The sequence below is a fragment of the Ictidomys tridecemlineatus genome, chromosome 1 (genome assembly GCF_052094955.1).
Source record: "Ictidomys tridecemlineatus isolate mIctTri1 chromosome 1, mIctTri1.hap1, whole genome shotgun sequence".
NCBI lineage: Eukaryota > Metazoa > Chordata > Mammalia > Rodentia > Sciuridae > Ictidomys > Ictidomys tridecemlineatus.
In genome coordinates, this window is record NC_135477.1 from 213,268,077 (window position 1) to 213,280,086 (window position 12,010).

The 12,010-nt window shown below is 33.3% G+C and overlaps 1 protein-coding gene across 4 annotated transcripts in view; it reads right to left on the bottom strand.

Annotated features, from left to right (window-relative positions):
* Positions 1-12,010, bottom strand: part of Cwc27 (CWC27 spliceosome associated cyclophilin) — a 217,135-nt gene that overhangs the window by 119,749 nt on the left and 85,376 nt on the right. The window lies entirely within an intron of this gene.

The window sequence follows — 12,010 nt, forward strand, 5'->3', positions numbered from 1 at the left end:
AAACCAAACAGTACAACCTTCATGGTTGTTAGTCTGCTGTTTTAATCACAAAGCTATCAAATATGTTTGTAATGATACAACAGCTTGGCTGTTGATGAAATCATAAAATGACCACAATAAAATCCCATCATAAGTACTAACTATAGATGTATGGGATAATTTTTAGGCTTATGGTATCATCAGTTGGAACAGAGACATACATTTACATTGCAGAAAATACCATAATATACTGTAGTTACAGATGAATTCTGAAAAAAAAATGCATTTATTCAGCAAGTATCTAACAAAATGAAACCCGGGAAACTCCATTGTGTGGATTCAAAGCTCTGTTACCCTTATTACAAGTAGTATGGTATTGGACAACTAAGTAAGGCAATGGAAGCCTCAGTTTACTCATCTTTAAACAAGAATAATGGTAGGTTTTTGTGAGAAACAAAGATGATTCTGTGGAAGTTACCATACTTAACATGATGCTCGGTCCAGAATATGTACTCAAAAAAAATCTGCTTGTGTTATTACTGTTATTGTTCTCACTTCTATCACCAACACCAGTGGTACTCTTACTATTTAAATAATCTAAATAAGAAATTACTGATAAAATGAGAACTCAGTCAAAATGAGTAACAAGACAAATCTTTCCATTTTTTTTCATGGATGCAAAGATTTTCAAAGCTTACTGGTAAGTTTTTGAGTTTGATATACTGTTTGGACAAAATATCATTTGCTATAACAGTAAAAAAATGTAAGACTTTAAACAAATTAAAAATTACAAATTTCTTCTATTCAAATTCTGGCCACTAAAAACTTAGACCTTAATTGCTTATTTACTTTCTGTATAATCTAGTTGAAAGGTAAGAAATAAGAAAGCAAACAAAGACGTGTATATATATACTTAAAAATTTTATGAGGAAGGCTATCAGAGAACTTATTTTATTTTGGTCTAAGTAATTCTGAAAGGCATCATCAGTAAATAAAATTTAATCTCAGAGATATATGTTCTTTGTGCCCTTTATAATCTGCTACATCAATACTTAGAAATAAAAATCTCTGGCATTAAGAATACTGCAAAGTAGGAAGAAGACAAGGGAATCTAAGTCCATTTGTGCCTTTAGACTTATAATCTTATTTATTTTCTATAAAACACTGCATGTATTTTTAAATAAAAACATGAGATATCTGATATAGAATGTCATTAATCTTTGTAAGATTGCTTCCAAATCTTAAGATTTTTTTTAAAAAAAAACAGACTAAATAAATGTAAATCCTGCAACAAACAAACAAACACACAAACAAAAATAAATGTCCATGATTAACAATGGGTAATACTGCTGTACTGTCTAAACACTAAGTAAAAGTTTCAGAATCAAACATGTTATTTCATAACAAGAACTTAGCAAATACTTTACAGAAGTGAAGTAAATCTGCTGTGGAAGAAATTCAGTTTTTAGCCATGTGTCCATTCTACAATCCAACTCTACAAATGATATTAATTCAACATGAAAAACAAACAAGACTTCCCTTTCCACTAAGACAGCATACTAGATAACAGAAAAACTCTCGTGATCAAATACCTAGAAGTGCTAAAATGGGAATAATATCATGAGCTTAAATGAGATAATGGGCCATTAGATGAAGTAGTCAGATGAAACACAATCAATTATTCTCTCCTCAAATATCTATCAAGAGACACTGCTCTCTCTTTAGGGGGAAAAAAAAAGACAAAACAATGGTAGAGGAAAAATAATTAAAAGATATACAATTTATGGAAAGAAACAATCTGTATATACAAAAGGTGTTATTTAATCATAAAAAAGATGATACAAGATGACTGATAATGAAGGTGTCTTGATTAATAGCTTTCAAGGATAAGGTGTGAAACGTTTCAGGCAGTAAAAACAAGTTAGTATGGGCAGAGGATGGAGGAAGCAGACTGACTTCAGGCTTTTACATAGATAGTGCAAGAAGACAAGGGGAAAAATGTCTACAATTTAATGAGGGAAAAGAAAAAGGATACAAGAATATCATATCTAGCCAAGTTATCATTCAGTTATACAGACTGGACACACAATATCAAATACAGAGGAAGATAGAGTATAAAGCTCTGTGAGTATAAAGCTCTGTGAGGCCTTTTTACAGAGTTTATGTTGGTGAAATCTATATAAACAGAATATGCATTAAAATAAAGAACTCAGGAGAATCAACCTAACAAAAGAGGTGAAAGACCTCTACAATGAAAACTACAGAACACTAAAGAAAGAAATTAAAGAAGACCTTAGAAAATGGAAAGATCTCCTTTGTTCTTGGATAGGCAGAATTAATATTATAAAAATAACCATACTACCAAAAGCAATATACAGATTTAATGCAATTCCAATCAAAATCCCAATTACATTCCCTCATAGAAAAAGAAAAAGCAGTCATGAAATTCATCTGGAAAAATAAGAGACCCAGAATAGCTAAAGCAATCCTTAGAAAGAGGAATGAAGCTGGTGGCATCACTAAACCAGACCATAAAATATACTACAGAGCAATAGTAACAAAACCAGCATGGCATTGGCACCAAAATAGACTTGTAGACCAATGATACAGAATAGAGGACACAGAGACTAACCCACATAATTACAGTTATCTTAAATTAGACAAAGGCACCAAAAACATACATTGAAGAAAAGATAACATCTTCAACAAATGATGCTGGGAAAACTGGAATTCATATGCAACCAAATGAAATTAAACCCCTATCTCTCACCATGCACAAAATTCAACTCAAAGGGGATCAAGGACCTAGGAATTAAACCAGAGACCCTGCGTCTAATAGAAGAAAAAGTAGACCCAAATCTCCGAAATATCAGATTAGGCCCCTACTTTCTTTATAAGACTCCTATAGTGCAAGATTAAAATCAAGAATTAATAAATGGGGTGGATTTATTAAACTAAAAAGCTTCTTCTCAGCAAAAGAAATAATCAGTGAGATGAATAGAGAGCCTTCAGCTTGGCAGCATATTTTTATCACTTGCACATTGGATAGAGCACTCATCTCTAGGATATATAAAGAACTAAAAAAGGCAACCACCAAAAATACAAATAACTCAATCAATAAATGGGCCAAGGACCTGAACAGACACTTCTCAGAAGAGGATATACAATCAATCAACAAATATAATGAAAAATGTTCAACATTTCTAGCAATTAGAGAAATGCAAAGCAAAACTACTCTAAGATTTCATCTCACTCCAGTAAGAATGACAGGTATTAAGAATACAAACAACAATAAGTGTTGGCAAGGATGTGGGGAAAAAGGCACACTCATACTTGCTGGTGGGACTGCAAAATGGTGCAACCAATCTGGAAAACAGTATGGAGATTCCTTGGAAAACTTGAAATGGAACCACCTTTTGACCCAGCTACCCCATTCCTTGGTCTATACCCAAAGCACTTAAAAATAGCATACTACAGGGACACAGCCACATCAATGTTTATAGCAGTACAACTCATAATAGCTAAACTGTGGAACCAACCTAGATACTCTTCAGTAGATGGATGGATAAAAAAAAAATGTGGCACATATAAACAATGGAATATTACTCAGCAATAAAAGAGAATAAAATCATGGCATTTGCAGGTAAATGGATGGAGTTGGAGAATCTAATCTAAGTGAAGTTAGCCAATCTCCCCCACCCTCAAAAAATGCTGAATGTTTTCTCTGATATAAGGAGGCTGATTCAAAGTGGGGTTGGGAGGGGGCGCAAGAGAGGATTAGATAAACTCCAGATAGGGCAAAGGGATGGGAGGGGAAGAGAGGAGGCATGGGGATAGGAAAGACAGTGAAATGAAATGGACATCATTACCATAAGTACATGTATGAAGACATGAGTGCTGTGAATATACTTTGTATACAACCAGAGATATAAAAAATTGTGCTCTATATGTGCAATGCTGTAACGCATTGTGCTGTCATAAGTAACAAATTAGAATAAAAAACAAAATTACAAAAAATAAAGCACTCAGGATTAGAGGTACTAAGGTAAAAGAGATGGCAGTAAAGGATGAATTCATTTAAATATAGAACTAAAGATACACAACTATGAACATTTTCCATACAAATGTTATGAACATCAACAATGTAAAAATAATGATGTAACTAACCCAAATTGGAAACTGAAGGATGAGAAAAGTTAAAAAACATTTAAGTATTCTAACTTTCTCAACTTTTAGGACAGGTTAATCAGGACAACCTAAAAATTGAATTATGCAGTTTGAAAAAATCCAATTTCAATATTTTCATAACATTTTTGTGTAAAATGAAGATACTTCTTTAAAATGGAAATATTTATATAGAAATTAGAAATTTCTTTAATCTAGGCAGAGGATGTGGCTCAGTGGTAGAGTGTTTGCATGCGTAAGTTCCAGAAAGAATAAATTTCTTTAATTTTATTTTCATTTAGTATTTTTATGTTAAATTCAAGTAAATTCAAGTAAGGTAAAATATAGAATTTTTAAAAATGCAATATAATTCTCTTTTAGTAAAATCACTTAAGCTTGCTTTGTCCCCTCTCTATATGCATGAAGCAATGTTTAGGAAGAATGTTGACTTACTCAATGATTGTTATTGCTGGATATTTTGAGGTGTGTTCTTTTCAATTTTCTATTTACTCTTTCACTAATATGTTGTCTTGATATTTTAATAATGATTAGGCATAACTTTTACAAAAAACTAAATTCATTTGAAAAAATTAATAAGTTACATTTGTCACAATATCTGACACTGTGATTCAATATGGAGTTAGTGCAAATAAACAAAGGCATAAACTAAGGGACAAAGTGTATACCAGAATATGAATTCTGGAAACTATCAGAGGAACATGTGGGGGCTGGGAAAAGAACGAGTTTGGTGAAAATAAAGAAAGCTTAGATGTAACACATCAGATAAAAATCACTGAGAAAAAGCAGCATATTAAAAAAATGTACATCTGAGAAGGATGAGGTCATTTTTGTGAAGGCCATACTAGATAACAGTAACCATTATGTACATTAGTTAGATTTTCCCACAGAGTTCTTGCTTTGCTAAACTTGCTTTACTGACATCCACATTAAGTAAAAGAATGAATACATAGACAAAAGATTTTAAATATAGTACACATGGTATGGATTGAATAAAGAAAAAAAGTGAGGTGGAAGTTTTTCTGGCTGACAAGCTACTTTGATCAGTACAGACTAGAATGATCTAAAATGGCTTCTGGAGGACAATAAGGTTTTATACAGTGTAACACACAGGGAGATAGACACAGATGATCCTCTTAAATCACTGAAACTTTTCACATTTTAAGTTTGGGCACCGTTGGCCCTGTCTGTGTCATCCAATGCAGGTACACATAGGAGGTCTCTCCTTCACCCACAAACCAGTTCCACATAACTCCTCAACTATTTGTGATAAGAAGAAAGGTATATCATAAACTTATTCTATTCCACTCAAGAACAAGTTCTAAAATGAGTCATTATGTTTTAATTACAAAATCAAGTGTACCTAAATGTAGCCTTCCTGATAATAACTATATGATGATGATGTTGATGATGATACTATTATTTTGCCTTGTTTCTAATTCCAGATTCTCCTTACTGGAGTGGGGTGGGAGTTCTCCAGTCTTCCAGTCCTACAGGAAACACTATTTGCTTTTTCAATACAGACAAAGCTATTAGATAAATGGTGCTTTTGCTTACCTGACATTGTAAACTGCCCTTATTTATTGCTTTATTCAATTGGTAAGTTTAGACTCTCAGTACATATGTCTGCCCAAATCAAGGTCACTACACTTTTGCCCTTGTGGCTCTTTGATTTTGCTTGCCTTTAAGTCCCTCTCCAAAGTATAGCTAAAGAAATTTTTAAAGCTCCAAGTTGACCTCATCATTTCCTTGCTATAGCACTACTTAATTCTCAGGATCCAAACTCATTACTATAATGTTCTTCATAGCATCTGTTCTGCTTTATTTAACATCTTTATCTCTTATCCTACTTCTCATATGCTTTCTAAACATGTTAAAATCTTATTAGTTCTCAAAACCTACCACAATCATTGACATTTTTCCTTAAGGAAGGCCTAAAGCACTTCTCCTTCCCACAGCCTTTCTCCTCATAGCTCACAAGCATTCTCCAGATCTCAGTTTTCATGCCACTTTCTCCACAAAGATTCTTCTGAAACCCCAATACCAATGTACAAGCTACTTATTACATTTATTCTTGCTGTCACATTTACTGTGTCATATTTTAATGCCCTGTTCACTTCTTCCTCAAGTCCAGTAGTCAAACAAAACTGACATTCCACTTTTGCAACTCTAACAACTTAATCTGACAAATAACAATATTCAGTAGTCGATGAAGATGTCAAACAGAACTAAACTGGTAGTGCTGTAATGTTTCATTAACATGGTAGGTTAAAAAGTACAGTTAGCACTAAAAATAATTCTTCACTACTGGCAAAATGTATCAATGATAAAGGTATGTGCCCTTCCACTCAGCAATTCCAGGCATTCATCCTAAGGAGCCAAAGTGTTCAAGAACAAAAAAAGAATGTATAGAGTATTCATTACAACATTGTTTACAGTGGGGAATTTCCATTTCAAATAGCTAGACTACATCATATAAATTACCTAATAAAACCAGAGTATTGTTCCATTTACATAAAAACATGCCAACATAAGATTTGAGATGTGGTTTACTAAAATGAAAACAATGTTAGTCCTGTAGAATTCAATTTCATGTGACTTAATGATTTTATAAACTCTTAAGTCTGATTATAAAGATAAACTTATTTTTGTTTAGATAAAGAAATTAAACAGGGTAGCATTTAAAATAATTTCCTTTAAACAAATTTGGTAGGTATTACGAGTCATCCTTCCTTCTGTGCCCTTCTCAAAAATTAAAACACAAATAATAATTAAGAAGTTATATTTAATAAAATAAAAGTTTTATGGTGTTCAGGGATATTTATTTATTAATTAATTTATTAGGTATCCAGTTGTTAAAACTTTGATTTCCACCACGGTCTCACTGACTACTTTCAACTATTTTGAAGTAAATATATTAAGTAAAGAAGAGAACAAAAGGTGTGACATATTCTGTCGAATAAATTAATTTTATTATAGGGGATGTTCCAATTTGTACCAAGTAATAAATCTATAACTTCAGTGACAGTACAGAGACATGAAGCAAAGATTTCTTAAGCTTTCCATTGCAATTTTACTCTTCATAAGTATGGACAAATACACTGGTTGTATGAATTTGATAAAATTGTGAGACTAACTAAAAAATAATTTGTTCAAATTTGATCTCAACTCTCAAAATGAAACATTTTGGTAACTACACTACTATACACTTTTGGGAGTGAGTCAGTTTTTACACAAAAGTACTATGCCACTAACAGGGTATTTTTGGAGAATTAATACAAACTTTTACTGTTTTATTTTTTAAGCTTCTTTTTAATTCTGAGAGCCTTTAGGAGCAGGGGACAGGGGGAAGAAGCAAGGGGACAGTAAGGGGAGAAGAGGGATGGTTTTTTTTTTCTTTCCTAACTGTGAAAAATAGGACTCTAATTTCAGAGGAAAAAAACAAACAAACAAAAAACTAAATCTTGTGGCCTTTCCTCTCTAGAGTGTCACATAACACATAGTAGAGTATATAGCCTAGTGGATACAACAGGCACAGAGCCATAGCAGAGGCCATCACTTGATGTTACCTGACTTTCATAATAAACTTACCTATTCTATGGCTTAAAAATATACTGTGAATGAATCTGCAGATTCTCTGCTTCTGAAACCCTGGGTGGCATTTAGGTGAAAACAAGCTACATCCTGAGGCACTGGTGACTGGATGTAAGGGCTGACTCATTCCCAGGTGATTGCTGCAGAAAATGCCAGTTTTTCTTTTACACAAGTCTATGAAGACTTAACCTCTCCATGGGTTTCCTACTTTGTTACCACCTGGCAGAAAAACAAAATCAAAAAGCCTGCTTGAACTGTGCTACACCACCCCTTCAAGAAAATAAGGACAAGACAGGAGCCAGGAAAAGCACTTTGGAAACTACTTACACCTAATAAAAACATATTTTTAATTTAATCAATGTGAAATCCAAAGTAGTTCGGTCCAATGGAAAAGACACTTTATTTATGTGAGTTCTTAATTTAGGCTCCATTCATGCTTCATGAATAAAAACTACTATTTTATAGAATAAGGAGAACACTTGGCCTTCATGTACCCTTATACTCTTCACTAACCCCATATGAGAAATGTAGCAAGATTCACTATTTGTCCTTAATTTTGTGAACAAACAAAAATTGTTTTGCAAAAAAAGCTCATTAAAAATATAAAATCAATAAAGTAATATAATTAAAATTTTACATAGCTGCTTTTACTTTTTTCCCTATCCCAAAAATGCTGTGCTAGCATAACCATGTGTCATTAAACCCTCACATTAAATTCTAAACGGATGTTATTTTTACAGGCAGGAATTGACCATAAGGAATGGTGCTGGGAATTGGAAAGAAGATAGTACATACAAAGATAATGTAGTAAGAAACAGCAAGGCAAATGATATTTGCCTAATACTCCAGCTTACATGGACTATAGTGTACAATAAGTAGAAACACAAAGAATAAACCTGGGAGAAAAAAATGATATATTTCACACATACTACATCATCAAAATGAAAATAAAATTTTATTGGACATATGAACCTGAAGATCACTTAAGAAAACAATAGGTGCTAGGTGGAAAGTATTTTCAATGGAGTATAGTCTAAATAGCATTTCTAAAACGGTAGCAAATATCATCATTGCCTAAAGAATAGATTATACACATGATGCTGATTCCAGAGTTTCTAATGTTGTAGGTTTGGGTGGGGGATGACATTTCCAATTATAACAAATACGTGGGGCTGGGGCTGAGTGGTAGATCATTGCCTTGTACGTGTAAAGCACTGGCTTCAATCTTCAGCACCACAAAAAGTAAATAAAAGTATTGTGTTTATTAAACAAACAAACAAACAAATATGTGGGGAAGCTATTACTAGTTGGGGGACCAGCTTTGAGAACCAATGGTTCAAAAGAAATGTTACACATGGAATATGCAAATTTATTATTCTCTTAGCTTTGAAAATAAACCTTTTCAAGGAGGTAACAGAATTAGTTACTTTACATTTGGTCGAACTTCAGTATTTATAGTTGGACACACTAAAAACTTAAGAGACAACTGGGAAATGGTACGTAAGTAAATAAAAAAAAATTTCTCTCAGAGTCTCTAGTAAACTCAGGTTTCTCCAGGAGTCAGAGAATAAGCTTCTCTATAAGAGTAATTCATTGGTGCATTTAACAGAGTTTTCATATGACTTTCCTTAAATGTGGTTTGGGGAGACAAGAAGTTTTGGGTGAGGAGAGTAGTCTTCTAACATTTTGATAATTTCTTGATAAATTTCAACAACTGCCATTAGTTTGTGGGTAGTACTGTACTCTGCATTTTTTATGTGTATTCAGAACTGCACTATGTAATATATATAATCAATTCTTTATAAAATACTACTATTACTTCAAAAGGATACAAATCTGGTACGTGATCTGGCAGCGAATATACAAAGCTAATGCAATAAACAAAAACAGAACAAATGAGTTTTGGAGGTTTATTTTAAAAAGTCCTTCCTCCTCTTCTTCTAAGCAGTCTCTTTCTCTAGAAAGAAGAGTTTAGGATTAGAGGTAAGTCCTAATGTTCTGCATTAAAACTAACCTCCAACTCTCACTATGCTACAGGTATCTTGAAGTGGGGTCTGCTATGTCATTCAGTGAAGTATGGCTCAGACGTCACAGGAGGTCAGGTCTACTTAAAAATGCTGAAATATTATGGCTGAGATTACTTCCCCTGTTCCACTAATTTGCAGGGCAATTCCTTGTCATTGACACTGGAGTTCTGTACTAATGCCTGACAAGGCTTTCTTTGCCAGGACCTCTGACTCAGTCTATAAACTTAGACTTGCTGCAGTCTTCCACATGGTTCAGATTCTGATTGGCTCTGTTCCCTTGGCTGTTCAAAATAAGCTAATGATAAAGCACTAACTGTTGATTAGTGAATGTTTTCTCTCAACATTCATGCAAAACATGTGCCAATAAAATAGAAACCTGTTCTTATTAAAGTGCAAATTCATACTGTGATACCTCTTATTGCATTAAAACTTCATAACAAGGATAATACCAAAGCAAGTATCACTTACGTTTTCCCACTTATAAGTTCTGCATGAAAAGATCACAAATTTTATAATCACAAAGATACAGGTTCAAGTCCTGGTTCAAAAGCTCACCAGCTGTATAACACTGGGAAAGTTTATATAAAACCTCTGAGGCTCTTATCTAATATGTGAAAAGGAGGAAGATCCACAGTAGTGATAGGAGTTTCAACAAATCTTAAAACTAACCCAAACTGTTTCCCTTTTTGCTAGGAGATGCTAAATTTTATTTATCCATAATCCTCATGTTTGTAAAATAATGATTATGTACTTCAGTAGAAAATGTCAAAGCTAAAGTGTCCTTGGTCCTTGAATCAAATATTCAAATTAATCAGCAAAATATGAATATACATGTAAATTCTTCCCCATACTTTACAGTGAGTGATCAAAAGGGTGGGCTTTAATGTATAGAACACTTAACCCAAGAGAAGGATCCACATATTTCTCAAGAGCATATGAAACATTCTCAAAATAGACCATATGCAAGCTCATGAAACAAGCCTTGACACAATTAAAAGGACTGAAATCATACAAAGTATGTTCTCCAACCAGATGGAATGAGATTAGAAATCATAACAGAAAGCATAACAGGTGTGGTGGTGCATGCCTGTAATCCCAGAGTCTTGGGGGGCTGAGGCAGGAGGATTGAGAGTTCAAAGCCAGCCTCAGCAAAAGTGAGGGGCTAAGCAACTCAATGAATCCTGTTTCTAAATAAAATACAAAATAGGGCTGGGGATGTGGCTCATTTGCCGAGTGCCTCTGAGTTCAGTCCCCGGTACCCCACTCCTCCCCCCAAAGAAATCAATAACAGAGAAATTTGGGAAACTTACAAATATGTGGAAATTAACAACATAATTCGAAACAACTAATTGATCAAAGAAGTCTCCGAGGAATCAAGGTACTTTTGAGTTAAATAAATGAAAACAGCATACTCAAATTCATGGAATTAACCCAAAACAATCTTAGAGGGAAATTTACAGCTGTATATTAAAGAAGAAAGATCTTAAGAATAGAAAAGTGCTTTGTACTGCTTTGTACTGTATAAGCCTAAGATAAACATAAGCCATCAATATCATTGTTCTCATGGACTGGTACCTTTGGCATTTTTTCCTATAATATATCTAGAAATGAATGGGGCTGGAGTTATGGCTCAGTGGTAGAGTACTCATCAAGTACTAGCTTTGATCCTCAGCACCACATAAAAATAAATAAACAAAAATAATAGCAGATGGAGTAAAAAATTTAATAAAACAAAAAAGAAAAACAATCAGCCAGTGAATTTCTAAATATATTTAGAAAACCAATCTATCATTAATTACAAATCGGGAACTGTGCTTCTGGGGAGGAGGTCCTAAATGTTAATGTAATGACTTGGAGACAAAATTCACTGGCTTTGGTCCTTGAATCAAATATTCAAATTATATCAGCAAAATATGTATACACATATAATTTCACTAGAGTCTCAAGAGAATAGGAATAGGCTTATATCATCTGTTTTATAGATGAGGCTATTTTATAACTGAGGATTAAATTAAGAAGGCTCCTTTTTTTTCCTTCTTTTTTCTTTTCTTTTATTTGTTTTAATTAGTTACACATGACAGTACAATGATCTTGACATATCATACATTTGAATCAGATAGGTATAATTTCTCATTTTTCTGAGTGTACAGGTAAGAGGGCTCCTTAAATGATAGTGTCTCAGTTCCCTTAACTTTTGAAATCTCTATTATGTATATTTGTGATGAGTT